Source organism: Mirounga leonina, unplaced genomic scaffold, assembly GCF_011800145.1.
Source record: "Mirounga leonina isolate KUSES-001 unplaced genomic scaffold, KU_Mleo_1.0 Mir_366, whole genome shotgun sequence".
NCBI classification, from domain to species: domain Eukaryota; kingdom Metazoa; phylum Chordata; class Mammalia; order Carnivora; family Phocidae; genus Mirounga; species Mirounga leonina.
The window spans coordinates 9,182,868-9,198,529 of record NW_023270709.1 but is presented as its reverse complement, the minus strand read 5'-3'; the positions used below and the strand labels follow the sequence as shown (position 1 = coordinate 9,198,529).

Genomic DNA, 15,662 nt, shown 5'->3' with positions numbered 1-15,662 from the left:
TGAAGATGCACAGGGTCCTGTGTTCAGAAGGGTCCCATGCTCCAATAATGCTTGGCTGTTGCCATCTCGAACTTCTTAACAATTTTATCTTTGTAGTTGTGTTCTGTGAGTGAAGTCCAAAGGACACTGGAATATACATGTGAGCAGAGCAGATACATGTAATATGCATGTCTACCCTTCCCGGCTGCCCCATCACGTGTACTTCATGATGCTCCATGAGGACAGAATCCCAGCTGACTCATGACACAGGGTAATCTTGCAACACTTAAAATGAGCACAAGGCAAGTGTGTTAGTTCCATGACTAAACTGGGAACAGGAAGGTAAATAAGGCCACGACGTGGGGAGAGAGGGAGAGAGGCCATGCTTTCCAGGTAGAACTGGAATGTGCTTCCAATGCAGAAAGAAGGCAGTGGTGTTCCAAGAAACACCAGCAACCAGGAAACCCTATCATATCCTGCCTTACTCATGTCATTTTCCTGTATTAGCTCACCACTTCAGCTGAAAATGATGATGGAGAAGAATAGGGACAGGTAGGGTAACCCAAGAGCTCCTTTCTCGTTTGATCCTTCCTTCCTTTTTAATATGCTGGAGATGGAAAATGTTGGTAGAATGTGCACATAACAAGAGGTGCAATAAACACAGTTTGGTTCATTTTTTTTCAGTGTTTCCATTGTTCCAATAAGAATAAAAATATGTGAACTATATGATATTGTAAAATACCAGTTGTACAATTTCAGTGATTCTGCATACCAGTTGAATGCTGGAACAAGGAAACTCAGAAGTGTATCAAAAAAGAGAAGTGGGGGGTAAGAAAAAGGAGGAGAAGTGACCCCAATTCTGTGGGGTCACTGTATATGATAAAGATGAGTGGGAAGATTTAAATATATTCATACATGGGGCGCCTGGGTGGCTCAGTCGGTTGAGTGTCTGACTTTGATTTTGGCTCAGGTCAGGATCTCAGGGTTGTGAGATCGAGCCCTTTGTTGGGCTCTGCGCTGGGCTTGGAGCCTGCTTGGGATTCACTCCTCCTTCTGCCCCTCTTCCCTCCCCTGCACACACACTCTCTCTCCCTCTCAAAATAAATAAATACATACATACATATATACGCAAATATGTTCATACATGAAAAGAAGCATTAATTCAAAAAGAAATGAAAAATAAAAAAATACATTAAAAGTTTTTGTGTAATGACCCTTTATGTGTATGTTTCAAGCATGTAAAATAAAATGCTTTAATAAGTAAAAAGAAATATGAGTAAGGTGAGCTACTTCTATTCCCAGTTAGAACGTGCCAGGCTTTGGGAATACAAAGATAAAAGCCATGGTCCTTGCCCAAGGACTTCACAGATTAACAGGGGATTCAGACAATCAACTCGACAATCAGAGAAGAGGGTGGTGAGAGCTTTGGGCATCTAGCTGCTTGGGGGTCAGGATCAAAGCGCGCAGACATCTCCGCGGGCGTCTGGATGCTGACTCACGTAGCCCTGGCCACTGGTCACCCTCTACCATGGTGCTTGGCACACAGCAGGCATGCAATCATCAGAGGAATGAATCTGATTCAGCATAGTTTTCTGGAGGAGGTGACTTCTTAACTGGAAGTTTGGTAGCTGGGCTTGCGGACACCTTCCGTTGCTCCATGAACCTTCAAACATCGTGATGAGGTTGTGGTTGAAGTTATCTAAGAGACCACGGTGGAACACAATTTCCCCTCTAGGGAAATTGTTATATTCAACATCAGTAGGAGAAGGAAAGATTGGGGCCCATTCCTGCCTTAGGTGTTACTCTTAATCACAGGGACAGGGTTTAATTTTGTATTATACATTTTACGACTAAGAATTAGAAAAGGCTTTGTGTATTCCTTCCCCAGATGAAGTATTTTGCCTTTCCTTACATTTCATAAGTCCTTCCATGTACCCTATTCTTTTTGCCTGTGTACTTCATATTTCTTTGCAGGACACTCAGTAATCTTCATCCCTGAAAGAAAGATTTGTTCAGCAAGGTCCTCCTCAGGGGGCTCCAGAAGCCTTGGAAGATGACAAATGGTGATAACCACCATTCACAGAGCTTCAACCTTAGGGCTCTTCTGCTTGGTGTCACCATGGTTCGTGTATTCATTAGGCTGGGAGTTTCTTGAAAGTGGCTCTGTGGTTTCAGCTACCCTGGGGACCCAGCACCGTGCCTGGAACATAGAAGAAGCACAATAAATGGGGTTGGTTGAATGAATGACCTAATACCATCTGACTGCTCCCAAGCTTCTTTAATTATGGTCTTTAGTGCCTCACCTCTTTATCTTATTTATTACTCTTTTTCGGACACTTTTAAATATAGAATATACACACATCTGCACAGGCTCACCCTCCCTCTCCCCTTCCCCCTTATATACACACTGGCGTTATGTAGGCACAGCAGAACTTGACTACAGGATTTAGCTGGGACACTCACACTTGTTAAGACAGTTCACAAGAACATAAAAAAGATGATGGATAGCTTCGTCCCAGCCCTTGCGCATTTCAGCACGATGGAATCTCTTGGAGGTATCTGATTTCAGAGCACACCTGTGGACCTAGTGACAATCTGTACTCCTGAGTGGGTTTGGGAAAGCACTTATTTATTTTAAAGCTAAAATTAAACGACATGTTTTTACATGTTGTATAGCGGCCGGCGCTGATGCAAAACTTTGTCAACATGGAACTTTTCACACCTCGGGTTCCAACTTCAGTAAGTGGATTACCTGGTAGGACTGGTGTTGGTTTTCGGCATTGAAAATGAATGAACTAACTTGGGAAAGCTCAGAGTCATGGCCCTTTAGCTTTCTTTGAGTGAAAATCCTTTCATCTGAAAAGAATTGGGGTCACTTCTCCTCCTTTTTCTTTCCCCCCACTTCTCTTTTTGGATACACTTCTGAGTTTCCTTGTTCCAGATAGGACTCCCAGATCAAAGTAGAAGCTGCCAAGTGCTGTGGCAGCGAGGTGACCATTTTTCCCGAAGCAGCTGGGAAGTGCCCTGGTCTGGGATGTGCAAGGCTAATGGAACCACCCTCGCGTCTGTGATGCTAAATTAACAGTCTTTGCTCCTTAGCCACCAGCTCTGCTGCCCACGGGTTGGGCTGCCTGTGCGTCCCTTTGTCTGCCAACAATGTCTCATTGCTTTCTTCACCGACAAAACGTCCTGCTCACAGCGAAAGGCCCCGGATGAGCCCCTGCGAGACTTCTCCTTGCCCCGGGTTCTTCCCACTGTGACCCTCCTGTTGATAGCAACCCTCTGCACACAGTTTCTCGTCCGATCCACTTTTGCAGGGCAGGACAAGGAAATCTCTCAGTCCTTACTATTACAGAGGCAGCTATGGGTCCCCCAAATAAGGTGGAAACTAGAATGTAGGGCAAGATTTAAAAAAGAAAAAGTGCTCATTGAAATGGGGAGCTAAAAGTTGATAAGACCCTCACACCATGGGTAGGAGGAGCTCGATGCAGGAAAGCCATCATGTAACGTGGCCTATATGCTGTTATGATATACTGTTATTATTATTACTTTATAACCCTTTAGGCATTTCGATATTATAAGGTATTTTTATATACATGATTGTTGATCTTTAATCAAGAATAGGTACTGTAATCTTTTACAAATGAGGGTAATTGAAGCTTCTAGAAGTTATGAGATCCTGTACAAGGACAGCCTTGGGACCGAGAAACTAAATCTATGATGCGTCACACAATTTTATTACTGATAAAATTGAGGGTATTTCCTGAGATATCTTTACAAAGCAGCTGATTGAAAAGGAGACTAACAACAAATATCGTGTACACATGTTACAATGCACAAAGCTGTTATAAAGTGCAAGCAGTAAGGCGGTGAGCCTCTTGGGATCTAGCAAGGGAGGATGATGCTAAGAATTGATGAGTATTTCCAGCACAGTCAAAGGAGAAAAGACATTGTGTTTAGTGAACAAGACCATTCTGGTCACTAAAAAAGTCTATTCTTCATTGGGGAAGAGATTTTTCATCACCCCCTAATACGACTACCTAATGCATTCTACCAGACGAAGCAAGCTCTAGGGTCATGCAATCCCTTTTGCTTGGTCTGGTGAACTTGACAAACATGTGATTAATTCTGTTTCTTTAGTACCTAGCAGCTGGAGAGGAGTAGGGTGCTCTGTATGTTGGACTAGAAAATTGTCGTCATTGGAGAAGTATGTCTTGTGCTTTACAATTAAGGCTCTGGCTCCCAGGTTAGTAAATCAGGCTCTTGTCTTGGTGAACTTGGTTAGCATGAATCCATTCTCCAGCACCAACTCACTTCGGGGTGAGGTCGATCTGAGTTTCTACAAGACTGAGCACTTAAACCCATGATGGTCACACCAAGTGCAGCTTTCTGAGGGTCCTAGCTGGATCTACCAGCTTGCCTTCTTCATCACTGGGTATGAAAATAAATCTGATTAGATGGTCCACTGAAACAGCTTTCCTCACCAATAGCATCTTAGATGTGAACGAATCTTTGTAATCACCTGGTTCAATCTCCTCCGCACATAGAGGTCCTGTAAGTGGCTGTGTAAACCAGCAGTCAGCTTATTTCCTCAAGATGCATTCACTTTGGATGGCTCTAATTGTTAAGAATTTTTTCCTTATATATTGAGCTGACCTTTTTCTGCCTTTCTGTTCATTTCTCTAGAGCTGTAAGTACAGGGGTGCCTGGGTGGCTCAGTCGGTTAAGCATCTGCCTTTGGCTCAGGTTATTAAGTCAAGGTATTTTGGTTTTATTCTTTCTCCCTCACTTCCCATTAAAAAAGTACCAAGAATGGGGATGCCTGGGTGGCTCAGTGGGTTAAGCGTCTGCCTTTGGCTCAGGTCATGATCCTGGAGTCCTAGGATCGAGCCCTGCATCTGGCTCTTTGCTCAACGGGGAGTCTGCTTCTCCCTCCCCCTCTGCTGCCCCCCCCCCCCCCCCCCGCGTGGGCTCTCTACCTTGCTCTCTCTCTCAAATAAATAAACAATCAAAAAAGAAAAAATAAGTGGAATGTTAGAACCGCCATGGCAGCGGAGGAAGAAGGAAGATTTTCATGAACTCCTCCCATTCTGGCACAATACCTCTGTCCCTTTTACTAAGACGGACAGAGAACCAGAGAGAAACACCGACTGAATTCAAGAGATCAAAGATGATTAAAGAGCTAGACATTAAGACATGGCGAGAGCAGAATGCACTAGACAAAGAAGAGATACTATGATATCACGGACCCTCAGTGGCCCGGGAAGTAAGACATCCCAAAGCAGCCGCCCCGGGGAATACCTACCACGGGTTCTCAAAGCGTGGTTCCCAGACAAGCAGCATTATCGTCACCAGGGAACCTGGTAGACAGGCAAATTATCCAACCTCATCCCAGACCTACTGAATCTGAAACTCGGCAGGCGGGGCCCAGCAATGTTTTGACAAGCTTTCCAGGGAATTCGAATGTGTGCTAAAGTTTGACAAGCACCCCTTGAGACCAGTGTTTCTCAAAATTTAAAATTCTTCTGCGTCTCCTGGGGAGCTGGTTAGGCCGCGCATTCTGACTCAGCAGGGACGGAATGGGGCCCGAGACTCTGCATTTCTCACAGGCTCCCTGGGGAGGCCATGCTGCCGTGGCTCCCACCACATGGAGTAAGTCGAGAAGGCAGACTGAGTGTGTGTTCCATGATGGGAGGGCTTCCTAAGGAAATAGTCGGGGAGGATACCGATCTCGTTAGCATTTTATTTCATTTTTTTCTTTCAAGGCCATGAGCAAGACTAAGGCCGCTTTCTTTGAAGGGCTTGTTGTCCGGGGGGGGTGTGGATGCTTTTGGCCATAGCACCGTGTTTGTGTCTCAGTGGTATGCCTCCTGAAAGTTCCAAACATTCGCTGCCACGCCTGACTTTGTGTTAACAGTTCCTCTTTCCAGATGGAGAAGCTGAGGCTGGGCCACAGAGCTATTTGTGTTCCAAGGTCACAGAGATCTGGGACAGCCCGGGCTGGCGAGGGCCTCCTGATCTGGCTGGAGCTCTTTGCACAAACCCCTTACGTCTCTCCCCATGGCCAGTGGGAAGTGGTGAGCGAGCTAGGAGATTAACACGCCTGCAGCTCCGCAGTAAAACCCAGAGCCGCTCACTCTCCAGGCTCGCTGGTGAATCACAGGGAGCTTTAACCTCCTTTCCGTCAGAAAGCATTTATTTAAAACCCCTTGGCTAACTCACAGGGTGAGCTGGCTTGTCACACACCGTCACATGGGATGGAAACTGGCAATTAAATTTAGCAACCCACCTCGGCAAATCCAGACCGAGATGTTTACAGGCTAGCCCGCAAGGAGCCAGGAGTTTTCGCTCCTAAATCAAGAGGTTTCCAGAGAAAGTGAAGTCAGGCTCGGGGGGGTTATGCTGAATTAGGGGCACCTGTTCCCATCAATAACTTGATGGCAAGACTCAGAGGGCCAGGAATGCCTGTTCCGCGCGCAGCCTGATGGAGGGCTGTCCGCCTCATTGTCGGTCTGTGTGAGGCTCAGCAGTGGGGAGATGTGAAAAGGAGGTGTTTGCTCCAAGGACGGTTTGTTTGTTTTCCCCCTCTGGGGGCTGAGACAGACAACAGTAGCCAAAGAATAAATGTCATTTTTCCTATACCCTCCCTCCCCCCCAAAAAGCACCACAACTGCAATATTGAGCAACTCAAGTCGATTTTTTGATGGCCAATGGCGGGGTGGGCCTATTGAGTAGTGAGTTTTGCTGGTTTACAGGATGCCATCGTGATTATAGCCTGGATTCATTGCTGCAGCCTGCCTGTGGTCCGGGAAGTTTTCTGTTAGAAGGCTCTACTTTCTGGAAAAACCCTTGGGGTGAAAATGAGCAAAAGTGGAATTTGTGTGTATTTCTGGATCTGGTGGTGTGCGTTGGGATGTCTACATGAGAAGAGACGTCTCTCATTTTAGCAGAAGGCCCTGCTTTCGTGTGGCTGGGAGGGCAACTGTCAGAGGGAGGTGAGTGGAAGACCCATGCACGAGCCAGACTCTAGTCACATCTTTTCCAACGACTGACGTGCCTGGTGAAGGACACCTGCCCAGCTTCTGTAAGAGCTTGTCTTTGACAGGAGCCCAGGTATGTGGGTGGGATGAAGAGGACCCTAGGGAAAGGTCGGGGGCGCCACTCTCCATCTGCATGAAAACATTCTGCTGGCCAGGTGAAGATAAACATGTTTGAGCTTCAGCACACTCACATGAGTATCTGTTCTCCCACCGTACATAATAGCACCTTACAGAGAAGGGAACGGGACTTCGAGTGTCGTCAACTGGGCCCTGCGGGGAGGAAAAGGCCAGCTGAGAATGGGAGCCACCCCAAGATTAGCGTGAGGGGGAGTGGCTTCTTATTCCAGCCACCCTGGTGAATTTCCTGTCCTGTGGAGTGATGCTGGAAAGGCATCAAAGCCTTCAGGGCTGGTAAAACCTAGCTTTGCAGAGCCAGGTTCCCTCACAGAACGATTCCCTAAGCCCTGTGTTCCTATCTACCTTTTCCATCATAGCTCCCTTCCTTATCTTTTCTTTCTCTCTCTTCCTTTTTTTTTTTTTTAACCTCCCTCACCTTCCTTTCATTTGTTCCTACTCTCCTTTCTAGGCCTAATGGCAAAGAGTATCCCCTACAGATGTTCCTGGGCCACCCCAGGGCCCTTGGGCTTAGGAGGTAAATGGTCCCCTATGGCTCAGTTCAAGCAGGTTGGGGCTGATGCTCACGAGGCCTTGAATCTGATACTGGCTTGACTCGCTGTGCTGGTCGCTGTATATTTTCAGGGTCTGGGTGTCTCTCTCTGTGGAGTGTGGATAGACCTCCCCTTCTTTCACCCAGATGATCTGAAGGACTAGCGAGCTCGGATATGAGATCACGACTCAGGAAGGGCACGGTGTGAACGCTGGGCATTGCTACCACTGGGCATTTCTGTGCACAATGGTTACCTTTCACGGTGCTCCAACTGGCCTTCCTAGTCACGTCTTCCTCGTCTTGTAGAGCAGGTTGTATCCTAAGAATTGTGTTTGGCTCAAGGTCACACAAGGTTGGGCGCCTCAGCTGAATCTAAACAAAGAGCAATTGAGTTCCTAACCTATGCTCAGCCCATTTGACCACAGTGACCTCTGCTCTCTGTACCTGGAAGCCCAGCCCTGGTGAGGGAAATAATGCTCCTGCTTCTCCAGGTGCTGTGGAAACCAGTTACACCACCTCATCCTCCCCCTGGCTGGGTTGAATCCAGCTCTGTCTGTGTCTGGCCCACATCTTACGCCTGCTTAGCACAGTCTGCTCCTTGCTGAGAGAAAGCATGGGGCAGAGGTGTCAGTTGGGGGGAGGGGAGCGGTGCTTGGTCTGGCAAGGGGGGAGCTAGAGGACACAAAATCCACTTTGGGGGTTCAGAGTGATGGGCTGGCCTGGAAGGTGAGCTTTACAGCCTAATTAAAATGTTTCCATTCTGTCCAACTTTAACTCGCTTCCTTTGCATATGGGGCGTCTAAAGCAGGAATGCCAGAACAGTACAAAAAAAGTGGGGAAAAAAGATCCCCTCTAAGTCTGGGATGATTGCAACAGCCGTGGCTGGATTCGTTGGTCTTTTGCCTGGATTCCACTGCCCTGCTTTGGATTGCAACAGCCTGTCTTGCAAACTACATCTCCCAGGCTCCCTTGCTGCCTGGCTTCCAGCTGGGTTCAGCCCAAGGGGGTTCAGTGAACGAGGATAAATCAGAGGGCTGGAGGAAGGGAAATGCTGGGGTGTTTCGCTCCGTCTCACTCTGAGCCGGCCAGGATCTGTGGGGGCACCCTTGTTGGACCGACCCTTTCCACGGTTCCCACTCCGCAAGACTGCCCAGAGTTCAGGTGCGGATAACGGTCCCTTTCCAGACCTACGGTGCATGGAATCTTCTGCTACTTCAGTCTGGGGTTGGGTTTTCAGTTCTTCCAGCATCTCTGTAACCAGTGCCCCCACATCACATTTCCTCTGTTAGATTCCCTGACTGGGCACTGTTTGCCTAACTCATCAGATGAGGAGACTGGGACCCAGGGGAGCCATGGGCCTGCCTGTAGAACCTGGATCAGAGGGAGCCCGGGAACCCAGCCCCCCGCCCCCTCTCCCGCCGCTACCATCGCCTACAGACGCCTGTGGTGGGCCTCCTCGTGCAGGGGGCCCTTGGGTCTGAGGTGGAAGTGGGCCACATTTTACGGGTAAGGAGAAACCCAGAAATAAAGCTGAAATTGCTAACTGAAGCACAGAAATGAGCCAAATACTCTAATCAGCCAGAAAGGACCTTCCTTTATTATTTATTTTATTATTATTATTTTTTAAAAGATTTTATTTATTTGAGAAAAAGAGTGAGTGAGAGAGAGCACAAGCCAGGGAAGGGACAAGGGGAGAGGGAGGAGCAGACTCTCTGCCGAGCAGGTAGCCCGATGCGGAACTCGATCCCAGGACCCTGGGATCATGACCTGAGCTGAAGGCAGAAGCTTAACTGACTGAGCCACCCAGGCGCCCAAAGGACCTTCCTTTAAAGTCAGCTAAAAAAAAAAAAAAGAAGAAGATAAAAAGAGAAACTTGGTGTCAAGGTATTAAAGAAAGAGGTGTATCTTCTTTTTTTTTAATTATTTATTTATTTTTATTCATTTTTTAAAAAATCTTCCTTTTATTTTATTATGTTATGTTAATCACCATACAGTGCATCATTAGTTTTTGATGTAGTGTTCCATGATTCATTGCGTATAACACCCAGTGCTCCATGCAGTATGTGCCCTGAGGTGCATCTTCTTATTTCTCCTTTCTATTTGCCTCTTTAGACTTTGAGGAGGAACCATGGGCTGGGGATCTTCTTTCGAAGAGAAACAGAGGCCCCTCAACCCTTTTCTCGGAGGGCTGGATACTGCTGGGGGACACCCATGTCTCTGTCAGAGCACCTTTCTCTTTGAGTATTGTTGACACACAGTGTTGCCTTAGTTTCAGGTACAACGAGGTGATCTGAGAAGTTTATATGTCACACTGTGCTCACCATCCGTGTAGCCACCATCTGTCACCATACAAGGCTGTCACAGCATCATTACTATATTCCCTATGCTGTGCTTTTTATTCCCATGACTTATTCCTTCCATAATTGGACAGCTGTATCTCCCGCCGCCTTCACTCACTTTGCCCATCCATCCCCGCACCCCTCCATGTCCAGAGCGTCTTGCCATGACTTCTTTGGGGCGCGTCTAGGAGCCTGACCCTTGTCACAACCAGGCCCCGACTCCCCGCAGCCTGCGTTGAAGATGGGCTGCCACCAGCCTGGACCTCATCCAGCCCAGCACCTGCTCCCCCACCCCGCCCCTGCCCCCAAACCAGCCCTTCCCAAGGGCACTCCGTGGTCAGCAGGGCCAGCAGAGCCCTGGAGGGCCCCCCGCCCCGACAACCGCCCTTTGACTCATGCATTATTCAGAGGTCCCTGAGCCGGCGCTGCCAGCCACCTGCAGCTCCCGGGAAGGTTCAGCTCTGGTGGCACAGTCGTATCCAAAGGGACTTGTGACATCAGAGAAGTTTTTTTTTAACTTTATTTTTAATTGTAGTAAAATACACATAACATAAAACTTGCCATCTTAACTGTTTCTGAGCGTCAAGTTCAGTGGCATTAAGTACAGTCTCATGGTTGTGGGGCCATCCCCTCCATCCATCCCCAGAACTTCTTCATCTTCCCAAATTGAAGCTGAGCACCCCTTGACCGCTAACTCCTCATTCTCCCCACCTCCTAGCCCCTGGCGGCCCCCCTTCTACTTTCTGTCTCCGTGAACTTCACTTCTCTGGGGACCTCCTGTAAGTGGACTCAGCCAACATCTGTCGTTCGTGACTGGCTTAGGTCGCTGAGCACGATGATCTCACGCTTCATCCCTGTGTCAGAAGTTCCTTCCTTTTTGAGGCTGAAGAATATTCCACTGTACGTATAGGCCACGTTTTGTGTATCCATTCAGCCACCGACAGACTCTTGGGTTAATGCTGTGGATAATGCTGCGGTGAACATGGGGGCGCAACTATCTGTGTGAGACCCTGTTTTCAATTCTCCTGCGTTTATACTCAGAAGTGAAATTGCTGGATCCTATGGTAGTTCTGGTTTTAATTTTTTGAGGAACCTCCATTTGGTTTCCCATAGCTGCGTTACTTTGCATTTCAAGCAACAGTGCACAAGCATTCCCTTTGTTCCATATCCTTGCCCACTCTAGCCGTTGTCTGTTTGTCTCACACCTCTAGCCATCCTGATGGGTACGAAGCATCTTTTACCTTTATAATTCATGTTTAAAAAATGGGGTCTGTATGTGGAATAAAAATGTCAACATCAGTTTTCCTCTTCCCAACCTCCGTGTCTCTGTTTCTAGAGACGACCGCTGTTTCCACCCTAAAGAATGCTTCTGGAGATGGTCTATGCACAGATAAGCTTATGTGTATATACTGCTTTTTAAAACAAACAAGAGCATAGATTACACATTATTTTACCTTACTTTTTTTTTTTAACTAAACATGGCATTTTTCACATAATATAACACTCCATAACTGTATTCATAGGTGACAAGGGATTTAAGTCTGTATAAGACACTGAAACTATAATTAGAGTCCTCATCCTTCCAACCTAATACAGAAAGTTTGGACTTTTGGAAGATAACACACACATACAAGCCTTAAAAAAAAAAAAAAGAATGTTCTTCCTTGTTAAGCTGTTCCCTCGGCTTAAGTTTTATGTTAATGCTCTGAGGACAAGGGCATTTTTATGTTTTGGACATAACATACACACTGGACCAGCACCCTGTCATCAGACACATTAATATTTCTGCAGCAAAACATAAAGATAAATTACACCAAGTGGGATAAAGATTCTAAATAGCCATGCATTGGTCACGGTCAGGTTTTGCCACCAAATGTGTTTGAAAAGCTTTCAGTTTTCAGAGCTTGTTGAATTCTAGATAAGAGATTACAGGCTTGTAGTATTTAGGGAGTGCCAGATCCTGGGCTGGAAGCTTTTTTTTTTTTTTCCAAAGGTTTTATGTACTTTTTTGACAGAGAGAGAGAGAGAGAGCGCACAGGTAGGCAAAGCAGCAGGCAGAGGCGGAGGGAGAAGCAGGCTCCCCGCTGAGCAAGGAGTCGGATGTGGGGCTTGATCCCAGGACCCTGGGATCATGACCTGAACTGAAGGCAGACGCTTGACCCACTGAGCCACCCAGGCGCCCCTGGATTGGAAGCTTTTTTTCATCTTATGTTTGCTACTCATAATAACCTCACGAGATAGAAACTTTACTGATGGGGAAACTGAGGCACAGAGACAGAAAGTAATTTGCCCAAGTGGGTGCCTAAGCTGGGACTGGAACCCAGGTCTGTCTGATCCCCACGCCCGGGCTCATCCCGCTGTGTCCCAGGGGACAGCATACCCTTGTCTCCTGTAATTATCAATAGTGCCGCTTCACTCTCAAAAGAACTGGGTCTTGGGGCGCCTGGGTGGCTCAGTCGTTAAGCGTCTGCCTTCGGCTCGGGTCATGATCCCAGGGTCCTGGGATCGAGCCCCACATTGGGCTCTCTGCTCCGCAGGAAGCCAGCTTCTCCCTCTCCCACTCCCCTTGCTTGTTTTCCCTCTCTTGCTGTGTTTCTCTTTGTCAAATAAATAAATAAAATCTTTAAAAAAAAAAAAGAAAAAAAAGAACTGGGTCTTGGAATATATGTTATACGGTCACGCCCACCATACCCTGCTATGCCTTGGTGACTGGAGCTTTCTGGAGTTTAAAACAGCCTTTACACTGCACTGGCCTGGATTGTCCGTTTTGCCAGCACTTTACAGCTTATTAAGAAGGGGGTGGGTAGCCACGGGAGCTCTTCCTCTTCCTTGAAGACTTCCCTGAATTCTGAAACCTCAGGGAAGCTCATGGTCCACACCGCACTGTTTACCTCTTCATCTGGTGGGATGATGTGGTCTCTCTAATTTAAATTTTTTTTTAAATTGTGGTAAAATACACATAAGCAAAATTTACCATTTTAACCGTTTCTAAGTGTGCAGTTCAGTAGCATTAAGTACATTAACACTGTTGTGCAACCATCACCACCGTCCTTCTCTAAAACTTTCTCATCTTGCAAAATTGAAACTGCGCCCATTAAACACTGACCCCTCCCGCCTCCCCCAGCCCCTGGCAACCACCCTTCTACTTTCTGTCTCTGTGAATTTGACGACTCTAGGGGCCTAGTATAAATGGAATCATCCAGAATTTGTCCTGATGTGACTGTTTATATTCCCTTAGCACCATGTGTTCAAGGTTCCTCTATGTTGTAGCATGTGTCGGAATGTCCTTCCTTGGGGTGCCTGGGTGGCTTCATTGGTTGAACATGATTCTTGATTTTGGCTCAGGCCATGATCTCAGGGTCCTGGGATGGAGTCCTGTGTCGGGCTCTGTGCTCAGTGTTGATTGAGTCTGCTTGAGATTCTCTTTCTCTCTCTCTCCCTCTGCCCCTCCCCACCTTGTGCGCGCACACACACACTCTCTTTCTCTCTCTCTAAAAATAAACAAAATCTTTTTTTTTTTTAAAGATTTTATTTATTTGTCAGAGAGAGTGAGTGAGCACAAGCACGAGGAGTGGCAGGCAGAGGGAGAAGCAGACTCCCCGCTGAGCTGGATTCTGGACTCGATCCCAGGACTCTGGGATCATGACCTGAGCCGAAGGCAAACACTTAACCAACTGAGCCACCCAGGCGTCCCTAAAAATAAATAAATAAAATCTTAAAAAAAAAAAAAAAAGAATATCCTTCCTTGTTAAGCTGTTCCCTCTGCTTAAGTTTTAGGTTCATGCTCGGAGGACAAGGGCATCCTGTGGGCTGCTGGTCTCACACATGACCACGGATTTGATGGCTCAGTCAGTATCAGCGGGTGCGTGATGTGCAGATGAGCAATGTTTAGGGCTGTAGCTGCCCTCCGAGTGAGGCAAGAGGCTGGCAGACCAAGAGGGCCCCACGCCTTCCGTGGCCTGGTCGTGGCATTTGTGCTTTTAACCACACCTGCGCTTTTGTTTTGGCCGTAGATTAGTGGTTGACTTATTCCGTGGAATCAAGGGGCAAATGTTGCTACTGTTCTCATCAGTCCGCAGCAGCGTCGCCCATTGATCAGGGTGTGCGAGAGCGAGAGTGGGAGCTGAGAGCGTGTGAGAGTGTGGAAACGTGTAAGTGTGAACATGTGCGGGTGTGACCGTGTGTGCACAAGTATGTGGGTGTGAACATGTGTGAGCGCGTGAGGAAGTGTGTGTGTGGGCGGGTGTGACTATGTGTATGTGTGTAAGAACACGTGTGAGCGTGTGCGTGAGTGCGTGGGAAAGTGCAGGGGGAGCACTCTGCAGCCGCAGGCTAGATAGGGGAGGAGGGATAGTCTCTCTTGCCCCTCACCCTGCCTCAACAGAGGCCCTGGTTTAGACAAACTACGGATAAGCTCTGTTCTAGACTTGAGACCCTAATTGGGCTTCAGTGGTTCTAAATGGGAAGGGGAAAGTCTTGAGTTTCTTTCTTTCACTTTTTACGTGTGTTCTCTTCAAAGGACGGGGAGGAAGATGCTGGCTCTGGGTCTGTGAGGTCTCTGGTCTTTTAGGGCCAACAGAGTCCTTCCTCAGCCCCAGGTCCCGCCGCCCCGCAGGGCAGCCACCGTCCCCCGTGCCCGGCGGCACACGTTCAGGTTCGGGCTGTCGTCACCCCGCTTTACTGTTCACAGACAGCGTGCGATCCCTGGCTCAAACCGCAGCGGTCTTGCTTTGTGGATGAGGTTTGTTGAGCTCCCGCTGTGGGGTCGAGCGTGCACTTTCCAGCCTGGGCGGGATCCCGGGCTGTCCGGCTCAGGCTGCACGCGCTCTCAAGGGAGCGGCTGTGGGGGGTCTGCCCCGGCACAAGCCGGGGCCTGGCGTCCTCCCCGCGGCAGCCGGGGCCCCGGTTCTGGCCGTGCGGCCTGCTTTCCGCCCCTGCCCCGGCCGGCTCGCTCAGCAAGGGCGCCCGGACAGAAGGAGCCCCGCAGGGTGGTCCGGCCAGGCCTGCCGATGCCCGGCCTCGCGCGGCCTCACGCCGTTTGCTGGGTGGCTCCGAGATCGGCCTGGGGGCTAGCGGCGCCCGGTGACCCTGACACTGTCCCAGCCCTCACGCCGTGCCAGCGCAGGCCCTGACGTCCACCCGACGCTGGACAGCTCGTCGGAGCCGCGGAGCTCGGGTCAGCCCGGGAGCCCTGCCCATTCCAGAAGCTTCCCCTGCGTGAACCGGAAGCACATCCTCCTGGGTGGAGGAGGGGAAGGCGGCGGCGGCTGTCTGGGCTCGTCGTCCGGGTGCAATGCTCTGCTTGTTACTGAGCTCCTGTGAGTTACGAACACACCAGGGGGGAGCGGGCGGAGTTTGGAGAAGCCACACAAACCGACCCCGGGCTGGGGCCCGGCCGCCCCCGAGATGGCGCGGTCTGACGTGCGCACGGGGCCCCTGGAGTCATGGGACGCAGGGTCTGCGGGGACGTGTCGGTGGAAGTGCATGCGGGGTCTCGATCAGTCACCCCCGGGCCAGCCAGATTGGGCACAGGTTAGAACTAGAAGGGTTCGTGTGTGTGTCCGTGTATATGTGTGTATGTATGTCTGTGTGTGTATGCGTGCATGTGTATGTGTGCCCGTGTTTCTGTGTATTATG

The 15,662-nt window shown here is 48.8% G+C and overlaps 3 long non-coding RNA genes across 3 annotated transcripts in view; 1 reads left to right on the top strand and 2 right to left on the bottom strand.

The window, feature by feature from the left end:
* Positions 1 to 15,662, top strand: part of LOC118027428 — a 38,479-nt gene that overhangs the window by 12,341 nt on the left and 10,476 nt on the right. The window lies entirely within an intron of this gene.
* LOC118027427 lies at positions 1,179 to 5,397 on the bottom strand. The gene is made up of 2 exons (XR_004683818.1): positions 5,285 to 5,397; positions 1,179 to 2,179 (listed from the first exon to the last, which is right to left on the bottom strand). It is a non-coding gene; the product is annotated as an uncharacterized LOC118027427 (long non-coding RNA).
* On the bottom strand, positions 3,727 to 4,855 carry LOC118027429. Its single transcript, XR_004683821.1, has 2 exons — positions 4,502 to 4,855; positions 3,727 to 4,410 (listed from the first exon to the last, which is right to left on the bottom strand). It is a non-coding gene; the product is annotated as an uncharacterized LOC118027429 (long non-coding RNA).